The sequence below is a fragment of the Ostrea edulis genome, chromosome 4 (genome assembly GCF_947568905.1).
Source record: "Ostrea edulis chromosome 4, xbOstEdul1.1, whole genome shotgun sequence".
Taxonomy (NCBI): domain Eukaryota; kingdom Metazoa; phylum Mollusca; class Bivalvia; order Ostreida; family Ostreidae; genus Ostrea; species Ostrea edulis.
In genome coordinates this window covers 55581275-55592946 of record NC_079167.1, presented here as the reverse complement: position 1 = coordinate 55592946, position 11672 = coordinate 55581275, and the positions used below count along the sequence as shown (strand labels likewise).

Below are 11672 nucleotides of genomic sequence, written 5' to 3'. Positions count from 1 at the left end.
TGTCTGTTAAAAAAAAAAAAAAAAAAAAAAAAAGGAAACCTATCGCATAATAGTCAATGAAAACAGAGTTATTGCCCTTGGATTCAATATTTTTAAACTTATCATTGATTATTCATCTATAATTTAGACTTTTGAAATAATTTACTTTTAACAAGATTTTTTACAATAATTATCAGAAAAGACTCCAAAAAATTTTATGTTCCTAACATGCATAAATCTAAATAAATCATTGATTTTGTAAAACCTGATGACATTACAGGAGGGTGGAATTACTTTAAGTGTTGAGGTAATCTTATCTACGTCTTTTCAGGTAATGCACAAACTTTTGATAATGTTGATGAAAAACGGATTAGAATATACTAGGTACATTATGTACATTGTTCACTCATATACAAAAGCTGGCCAATTAATCTGTCCAAAATAAGAGGGTCACTTTATGGTGTTGAATGAAAGGTCCCGTAGTTAAAGTCTACACAAACTAATTTCGTATGTAAGGACAGAGTAGAGCCGCTTCCTTGCCTGCGCGCTGAAAGTATGAGTGTTATCACTGGATGAAAAACAAGTTTCCGCAAATGTAAGTGTGTATGGTTTCCGCAGCACGATCACAATTCTGCACAAACTGTAGGTTGTGATTCCGAATGGTTTCTGCAATGCTGACACTTAACTAAAATTTGGTGAGCTTTTATGGAATTATATACAATGAAAAATATTCAAATGCGAATAAGAAAATTAAACTAGATACTTTATAGCATACCATTAGAATCCATTGAATTGAACAGAACTGAAATGATTTTGTTTATTTGTTGTTTTAAGTCTTATTTGAAAATCTTTCAGTCATATACTGACCAGCTTTGGGTGAAAATGTCACAAATTTTGACCAAAGCATGTACGATGAGAATGGTTTATCGTGCCAACGCCTGTTGTGACACAGTACTCCCCCCTGTTTGGAAGGTCTTATCTAAAAGACCCGTGACTCGCTGTTAATGACGGGCGCTTGGCAAAGGTACAATCACTATACGTGTCAACGTCTTACCGTATATACTCGCCTCTCAGTCGGTTCGCCTATAAGTCAGTTGTATAGTTTTAGGTTATTTTGGAGAGAATTGCCATTGACCCATTTATAAGTCAGTCTAACTTTTTCAAGAATCGGCTGACAATTTCAAATCAATGCTTTAATGTTTTTACCTCTATTTCAAATAATATTTTGAGAAATGCGCCGATATTTGATGTTTTCCCCAACAAATCTATTTCACATCAATACTCTTATGTATTTATCTGTGTTCCAATAATATTTCAGGATATGACATCGATATTTCCCTTTTTATTCTCAACAAATTAAAGTCACTATTGTGTTTATTTCGTCCATGTTTTTGTTGTTTAAAAAATACTAGGCTATACATTACGCCGTCCAGAAAAATACTAATCTTCTTAGGACACTCATATACATGTACGTCGCACATCAGAGTTTTGGATCAAAATTTAACTCCAAAAAATCCGACTTATAGGCGAGTATATACGGTAGGTTTGACACGGCACTGGGATTGAGAATCGTACCCGGTCTTCCCAGGGGCGTGCGTAACAACCGCCCTGACCACGGGGATACCGCGTGAAACGAGATATAGAGTATATTCCATGTTTTGTTCATGTGTAACAAGCGTGCATACCACGATGATAGCAAAAACAATATCAGTGTGCAAATCTTTGAAATACCTCTATTGATAAATACGTAGTTATGAAATTGAAATATTAAAATTCAGTCGATTTATTTAAAAGCCAAACTCTAATAGGCCACGTTTGACTCCAGTACGTCAGTTTCGAAATAAGAGCTCTTCTGTGTAGGAGGTGCATTTAGTGGAACTTTGAATGCCTAACTGGGAGAGTGTGGACATAGTCAGTGAGGAAGACGATAAAATGTATTAAAAGCGGCTTCTCTTTAAATATGTAAATGTAGTAAATGCAAAACACCATCGGAAGAAATACTTTACTGAAGTGGAAACATAAAAACAATGGCATATTTGCAAGTAATATCCTGGGTATAAGTACGCGCAGCGAAATAACGTGATATGATCAAAAGTCCTCTATTTAATTACACCCTGAATACTTCTCACTTACTTAGTTTGTGTATAAGTCGAATTCGAGTGATGAAACTGCGTATGAGAAACTTACTGAACACATTCACTTATGCAGTGATGGATATTTTGTCCCACTTCCTCATGTAAACAATTTGTTTCGCGCTTTACTAGGTACGAGAGTTCTCAAAAGGGAAATAACTCGAACGTATCTCGAAACCGACGTATCGGAAATGAAAGACAAACATTTATTGCAGATTTTATGTACCCCCATGTCTTGTAAGTAGATGTCAGAGCATTATTAGTTTATATTAGACATGAGAAATAGCGTTGATATGTTGTCGTTGCCTGGGTCATATAAGGGTCTGATGTGTATACACCTAACAAGTTGCAGTGTTACATTAAGTTTACTACATGCTGCACATAGAGTTCAAATGAAAATTACAATGCATATACAAAAGAGATTAGTTGTTAATCAAAATCAACAGACATTATCATTAACTATTAAATTGCAACACTAGGTATGCCTAGTTAGACTCCTTTACTCGTGTCCATCGACCAGATAAGACTCGGTGTTCGGATACACATTCTGTTTGGCGGTTTATGAATCCAATTCTGAAAAGCTTATACTCGGTGACCACATGTAGATAACGAGAGGATGTGTTTGGGATCGCGAACTGTCAGTACCCATCCATCAATTACCCAACCCTCTGGGTGCCATGAACTCCCTGTTTAACGGATTTCATATCAATTTCCAGCAGCTTCTGGAATGATCGGATAAATGAATAAAGACACATTAACCACATAACTGGGACTTCAAAGTAATGCACACTTAATTATTAGCGAGCGTAAGATGTATGCATTCCGATTTAGATCTATTGATCCTGGACACAGAATCCTGACTTATTTCTCATAGTGTCCCATTTTAATGGTGACATGTGCTGGAATATTGATAATGCTTATTTACGTCCTTTAAAATGGATTATATGAGTCACTTTTTAAAAAAGAAATACGAATACCAAATATAGTGTGTGTGTGGTTTTTTTTAAGGTAAACAACTGTTGGCTAGATGTTCGTTACATAGACACAATCCTTTACCTTTTGATCTGCGTCATTACAGCTAAGGCTTCCCTTTCTAGCAACAGATTATTGCAATTTAACTAGACTGACTTTGTCAACTTGCAGACAAAAAATGTTTTACAAACACTTTCTTGAAGAAGCGTAAACAAAATAATACGAGTGATCAACGTTGATATCTTGATTGAATTCCCCAAACCCAGCAATTATGTATAATCTTTGCCAAAGTATGTTTTACAACTACTTTTCCCTCCGAGCACCAAAATCAAAATAAACTTATTCGGTCAACGAGTAAAATTATTTGTCGATAGTCCAGTCATTGCACGAGCCTCGGGCTTGAAGTACTACTCTCTCAGTGTCTGAAGTACGTACAACAAAGGGTTTGGTTACAGCCATGCAAAGGCGCTATAAAACCCAAACAATTAACTAGGATGAAACAGTAGACTAAAAGGGGAAAAAATAATCAGAATATAAATACCACGCCGTTTTAATGATTTTTCACTTTGCAGTTAGGATGTTTGACACTGGGAAACTATCACTTGCAGTCATCTTCACGTCGCAGAGTGTTAATGTAGGGTGTCTCAATTTTTTCCAATAATTGAATTTTTAAAAAAAAAATCTTGAGGCTGCGTACATTCAGAAATACAAAGATTGAGATAATTAACTAAGATACATCAGTGACTTAAATATTGAAGCAATTTGACCAAAATAACATAATACTTCCGATCATAAAGTCTTTGCGTTTAATATTAGAATATTTAAATTGCATGTTTTAAAAGATCCGTTAGTCTTTTTCCGGCAACTACAAAAGCAAACTGTGAAAATGGAAGGAATGTTTTGTAAGATACGTCCCTGGGTTTTATCATTTCATGTTGAACTGTCTAATTATGATGGCGAAAGTGTCAATTAAGATATATATCTGCTCTAAAAACAGACGACATGGTCATTATTTGTTTGGTCTGTGTTGTTCCGTCCGAAATGAGTTTTGCTTTTTAAAAAGACTCTCTAGAACAAAGTCGCAATAATGCAAACCATAGATATTGTTGGAGTTGACTGAATTTGCCCCCCCCCCCCTTCTCCCTCTCTCTCTCTCTCTCTGAGAGAGAGAGAGGTGCAGATAAATTTATATTAAATTGTTCTACAGTTCCCATGACAGTCTTCTTCAAAAGGAATATTTGCCTATGAGATTTCTTTTCTCCTCTCAGTTGGGGGTTTCCCCTTTTATACTGCATGTCATGTGGGTTTTTATACACCTGCAGTCATTGCTATAGAGTGAGAATATTTTGATACTTCCATATGATTTCTTTCCAGATAAAAAGTTCTATAAACATGCGTATTCACTACACGTTTTTCAACCATTTCATAATAATATACAAACCAGCGAATACATTTGCTGACAGTCCACGATTCAACTGGACGCTAGTGTTTATCATAATTCATATACATTGTATTGTGTAATTCTGTTCAATTATAACTCTTTACCTATAAGTCACCATAGACTCAATATTCATCCTTTCAAACAAATATCAAAATTGTTGAAAACACATCTCGCATAGTATAGAAAGTGACGCATTCATCATTACATAAGGTAATGTCATGAAGCATTATGATACACGTATAATTCACAACGGTTCTGCATGGATTATCAAACCCAAAGGAAAGCAGGTATAAAAAAAACTTGACCCTTTGATTCTTCAATATTGTAAACAAAAAGTTGAATTCTTCCTATTGTTTGTGTTACGGGAGCTGCTCTTCAAACCCTGATGGGTAAAAAGCTCTGAAACTTGGAGAGACCATTTATTCATAAATTTCATTATGAAGTTGCGAGTGTACAGAAAGCGTGGCGTCTAGAGAATGACTCATCTTCGCTAGACAAAGTAACGATCCATCTCTAATAGAGAAACACCGTGAATCGTCACCCTTGCCTAGCGAAGATAGGGACTATTTCCCTATGAACTATTCGTACCTAATGAACGGATTGGATAGTTCTTGATGCAATATTACACTTTTCATACCGTATTGAACTTTTGATTGTTTGATTCAGTATATAATAATTTTAAATAAAATATAGATTCCTTCTTGCTTCAGTTTTCTGACTATATCTTCTTAATGTGGAGTTTTTAAAAACTGATAATAAAGTAAAATTTCAATTATGTAGTGTGAATTCTTCGTTATGTAATGTAGATTTGTTCAATCTCTCTTATCTACGTGTCGATTTATATCTTCTCTAGAATGATAACCAAGCATTCCATGTTGTCAGGACTCTTAACGCTTTTTTATTTTTTATTTTTTTGGATTAAAATAGTGATTCCAGAGTAACAAATGTTACTTGTCTAGTTCATTTAAACAGTGTCTGAATCATGTGCGACGATCACTCTATTCTCAGGATACTGATTTCCTTTAAACTCAAAGGTCTACATTCTTTTGAGCATTCAAAACAGCATTCACATACCATCAATATTTTTGAACGACTGTTTTAAAAATAAATTCATGTTTTCATGATACCGAGGATTTCAATATTTTTTCTTCCAATAATTGTTTTTATTATAAACTAAGCCTTTACAACGAACACTCAGTATAAATGAACATATCTTTCATTATATATCTAGTTATTATCCTTTCTGGCATATTTCATCAAATGGAATATGCAATATTTTACAAATTTAGTGATGAATCTCAATCAAGAAAAGTGCGTCGTCATAGTTATCAGACTTTATCAAATCATTAATAAATCACAGAGAATATTAAATCGCGTGATTTTGGTGCAACAGTTATTACAATAGGCATACAATGCTCAATTTGCAACACAGTGTGTTATAGGATTAATATCATGATAGATGTTTGCAAAGTTGACGATAATCAATCCTTTCAAAAAAGGTAGATAACCAATATATGCTTTAAATTTTCTAAGTTTTTTTTAAAAAGAAAGAATTGAAAAGTTTTTGATAATCGCTTTTTCGATCAGATGCCTCTGTAAAGTATGCGACATCGCTACATTGTAGTTTGAAGCATTAACGAAAACCTATCTAATCCCATTGGAACATTAATTTGTATCATCTGTCACGGGGCAACCTGTGCTACAGAGAGCAGGATATTTACAGTGATCAAATATATTAGCTTTTTATGCCACGTATTGGAACTTTGTCAATCTCCCTTGTTGTAAATGATGGGTTCTCTGTCAGTGATGAATGTGAGAGTTAAACTTGTAAATCTATCAAGTATGATTCAATCTCGCAATTTTTATATTCCTGAATCTAATATACGTTCGTCGGATTTCTGACATAAAAAACCAATGTTGTGGAACAAAAAAATCAGGTTTTAAACAATATTGCTACAAGATAATTGGGTAAGAAATCAAACACCCGCAAGCGTTAGAGTTTGAGCAGTGAAATGTTGAATGCTTTGCTTGAACGAAGTTATATATAATGAATCGATTTTTTAGCAATCGCTATGAAAATATTTAATCTAGGGCAAGAGTATAAACAGTCTTTCCACAGTTTATTGGTATGAAACATGTGTCCCACGAGAGCTGTTGCACCAAAAGTGCATAAAACGCTAATTATCACGGCTGCAGATGTATGGCTCAACAGGATGTAATTCAACAGACTCAGTCTCAAACGATATATTCTACAATTTTTTTTTATTTTCTTTTTTTTTTTGCGGAATTAAAAATGCACATTTTTTCTATTCTATGTATGTATAAATATAAGTTTATAGTGATGACCATTGTCCACTGTGAAGAGATGTTAACTTATAGCGCGCTGTGTACTAGAATCACTCGTTGTATAATACATATCAAACACTTCATACATCATTTTCTGATCTCAACCCATGCTAGATTATATGATTGCGTTATCACAATAAAATAAATTACCCTCTAATATCTTTGACCGCAACAACAATGATGACATCAAGTTCTCAGTACATGTAGCTTGTCTCTAGTGATTTGAGTGCCATCTCAGAGTCGCATCCCTAGAACATTTTCACCTCTATATCTTCTCCAATGCGTGAACATCTTGGGTGAGAATTCAGTACCTCAGAAGATACAGTCGTAAATTTCTTTGACATCTACAGATGCACTGATTATATAGTGTACAATGAAACTTAGAAGCCTACGTGGAAAACACTTCTCTGGGTAGAGACCCGACGTCATCAAGGTGCAATCAAGAGATAGCACTGCAAACGAAACAACGATTTCCGTTATTCCTGATAATATGTTTCATGGGCCAAAGAGAACAAACATGTAGATCTGTATCTACAAATCACAACATTTTGACCGGTGTCTTAAAAGTTCAACCTTACCCTTGTAATATTGCCTAGGTTTAATAAAGAGAGAATTATATATGGCTACGGGAGAATACAGATAATCAGCACGGAGCAATCATGGCTCACTGGTTGTAATTGCTTCCCCAATCTCTCTTAAAAGTACTAACTATTACTGAAAAGACATTGATTTTTATCAAATTGTTGTTAAAATCAGATATTTTTTCTTGATGCGAATCTTCGTTTTAATTCTTGAACGTGATGTAGATGAATTTCATGTATGAAATTCGCTTTTACGTCCACTTTTAATTTTGGATGTTAAAACACTTTAATAAATGCTATATGCACCGGATCTTGGGAGAATAGCGTTCTGTAAATAAAATTGTTTGCAGATCAATAACGTATCATCATTATCTAGTGCTCACCTTTTTCATTACAGATCGCCCGAAAGATACAAGTAGCCTTAAGCCAGGTAGGTAATTATATTCCCAATAACATTTCTTATGAAAAATCAGGACCTTCTGGGTGGTTTGAATATGCAGTTACCCTTAGAATCAGTGTGATTATCATAGATGTAATTAAATTATGAGTGACACCGCCAATGATAAATATTGAGCAATATAGTCAGACGGCTCGCTTCGCGCGAGATTTGGCAGAAGCAGCGCTTGATGTTGTATCGGGATAACAATACCGAACTTCGCAAGCGATAATCATACAAACCAATAAGACCGGGAGCTGACTTTAATGTGAGAATTTTAACCAAACTTGTGGAGGTAAGATTTAATTTTCACTGAATAATTTCACGCAATTTTCAGGTTTACATATCTATCAAATAGGGCTTATTTATACTAGGCGCAAGTCTGCAACATCATTCGAGTGAATTTAGTGTCCAAACAACAGTGATTAAAGGTACAATTGCAACCACTGGAAATAAATTTCTCATTCTTGGAACATTATAGAGTAATAAATGCTTTATCAAACAACATTATCATGGTGAAACACATAAATGCTTGATTAATGAAATTCAAAATTACCTAAGAGTAAGTTTTGTGTGTGAGAATACTAGAAGATTTATGTGGGTTTTATTTAAATTCTAAAATAACATTTTACGACGTGCGTAATTTTTTAAAACGTCTTTGAAATGTTTAATTGCCAGTGCTGTTTTAAAAGTCATCAAGTAGCGATGTTTTATTTTTATTTTGTTGGTGTCAATATCTTGCTTTATATAACTGGATATGTTACAGGAGAAAATTCTCTGTTCTCTTACATAAAAGGACATAGATCTACTATCAATGAAAACATGATTTTTTTTTTATTGATTAAAACTACAGGTTATTTCTCTCTCCTTAGTCAATAATCACAAAAAGTAAAAGATAATCTGATATATTGTATTAGACAATGTACTTTTAGTCACGTAAGTACCGTTAATTTAGTGATGTTTTATTCATCGTATTCACGTTTTTGGAAAAAGGGGATGGTTTAGCATACGGTATAAAATAGTGTAGGGTTTTTGCCATTCGTGCTGCAATTTTGTATACAAAGTGTTTCGGAAGTTCCGCGCTCCAATGCATACACTTGGCAATAAATTGTTCATTAAAGATGAATTAAGAGAATATCTGATTAACCTGGTGTGCTGTGTACTATTTGCGTTTCTATTTTATGTATAATTGTAGTGCACTTGTACGAGCGTTTAAGCAAAACTTTTCAGCACATGTTTTAGGAACTCGCTAACTTTCATCCAAAACACTGTATAATTTCAGATGCTCCCCCAAACATCCCCATTTACCAAGTGGTGGCTTTTGTTTAAGTACTTCCAATTGAATATTTCAATAGATATTTTTATTATATACTCGAATGAAATTCATTTTAATCCTTTCTTTTGTAAGAGATCTTTGGGCATCTAAATACTATCCAATCAAAATTCAGCTTACCTGCATGTGCTGTTTGGCAAGTAATTTTGACCATATCTCACCCAATTGAAAGGCTCAATAGATATTTCTTACACGGATATCAAATTCTTACATAAAAGACAAAAAGAAAAATAATACGTATATAAGCGGGAGTCCAAAAATATGTTGAAAAAATACCAAAGTATGATTTTCATCCTATGTACTCCCTCCTTTATAAGAGAGCAATGGACGTTTATGTAGCATTCATTAGAAATAGAGTACACGTGAATGCGTATGCTGTTAATTTTGACTATACCCATCTGTTAAGAAAATACTAAAAATATAAATTTTTGATAAACGGAAGAGCGAGTCTAAAAATAACAAGTTCTGAAAACAACGCATTTAAGCGCAGATATACTTCGAAAATCTTTAAAAGTAGTAGTATAATAAAATTATCACAAACCCGAGTGTGTATACTCGACTAGTTTCTTTAATACTTTAGGAGTATAATGAATATTGCTTAGTTACACATGTACACAATGATTAAATCATTGTGCACATGTAAATGTGTAGCTAAGCAATATTCATTATGCTCCTGAAAAGGTAAAGAAACTAATCGAGAATACTCAGTTATATTTAAAGTCCTTTCGAGAATTTTTCATACGTGTTGAGCCGTCACTTGCTGTCGCTGAGGTATCACATAGACCTATGCTTAGCGCTCAGAGTTGGTCTGTCACGTGCCAACGCCCGACACGGTCATATCCGAAAGATCCGTGATATAGTATCTCGCAATAAATGTTCTCACAATGTTCTCCTATAGTCATTTAGTTTCAATTTAGTAAATACTTTTATTGGGAAGTTTATGTTTTCTATTTTTCTGTTACAAATATTGCATATGAAGCGTAGAAATATTTGATCTTTTCCATTTGTATTGTATAATTTCCCACTTGATTTACACAGATTTTGCTGTGTGTATTGTTTAATTTCCAGTAGTATTCAGTTTTATTCTATCGTGCAATTTCTATTTTATTACCGTACATAGTTTTCTATTTATATTGTTTGTTCAATATGCATTGATATTATATAGCTTCCCGTTACTATTACAGTTTTCCGTTAGTATTAGTACTGTGGGGATCCGGGTTATAATAGGTCCCAGTACCCCTTGCTTGTCGTAAGAGGCGACTAAATGGGGCGGTCCTTCGGATGAGACCGTCAAAACCGAGGCCTCGTGTCACAACAGGTGTGGCACGATAAATATCCCTCCCTGCTCAAAGGCCGTAGGCACTGATCATAGGTCTAAATTTTACAGCCATTCACCAGCAATAGTGACGTATCCATATGAATGAAAAATTCTCGAGCGAGAGTAAACAATAAATAACCAATGAACTAACCGTTAGTATTATATCTCATTTTTAATATGCATTGTATTACTTTTCATTTGAATGGCAGGAGTTTCTTTTGTATCGCGCCATTTTTCATTTGTATTCAATATTTTGTCGTTGTATTCTATATATATTTCACATTTTATTCTATATTTCTTTGCATTTTATAATACTTCATTTGCCATACAAGAGAAATACGATGTATATATACCATTCAGATGGAAATGTATGCAGCACACTTGCAAAATCATACAATACAAACGGACACATAATGGAAATAGAAAAATATACCATATACAAATGGAAACTGTAAAAGCATATAATATGAATAGAAAAGTAAACAATACAGATGGGAATTATGGAAAGGATTGAACATTGCAACGTATGGCATGCCTTTTCCTCATTTCTTGATTTATTCTAGTTTTGAAAGACAAAGGGTAAGCATACATGTAGATAAAATTGTGGGTAGATCGAGTGAAGTTTTTGTTTTATTTTTAGTGTGCAATTGTGTATTTGTACCATACTCTTGTGATGATTAAATAAGATAATATTTTGCTTCTATACCTAGCAACCTAACAATGTCGGATATTTTCAATGATGGTTTTACCACTGTGATATTTCATTTGTTGAGTTAGCGATGCATGTGCCAGGTACTATGTAAATGCTAAAATAAATGGACAGCGAAAATAAAACTATGCAGTAAGGTATTTCAATCGTTACTCCCATGTTATGGAGACATGAGTACAGAAAGCCCATTAAAAAGTGGGGTGTAATAAACTATCATGATAGTAAATGTATTTATTACGGTAATGTACATATACATGTACGAGAATAGTTGATTCGGAGACTTCTTCTCAATTATAATAATATTTTCAGAGATAAGAACATTATATAAGAACATATATATATATATATATATATGTGTGTGTGTGTGTGTGTGTGTGTGTGTGTGTGTATCGTTGTGGCCGAGTGGACTTACGCACTGGTTTGAC

At 33.9% G+C, this 11672-nt stretch overlaps 1 protein-coding gene across 11 annotated transcripts in view; it reads left to right on the top strand.

Annotated features, from left to right (window-relative positions):
- Positions 1-11672, top strand: part of LOC125672354 (allatostatin-A receptor-like) — a 104144-nt gene that overhangs the window by 55800 nt on the left and 36672 nt on the right. For 8 of the 11 annotated variants that reach the window (XM_048908600.2, XM_048908604.2, XM_056163048.1 and 5 more), the window contains one exon: positions 7849-7881. The gene's annotated coding sequence lies outside the window, so the exon portion shown is untranslated. Of the gene's footprint in view, positions 1-7848; positions 7882-8026; positions 8183-11101; positions 11118-11672 lie in introns of those variants that run through there. The other 3 variants (XM_056163052.1, XM_048908597.2, XM_048908605.2) reach the window with 3 other exon arrangements.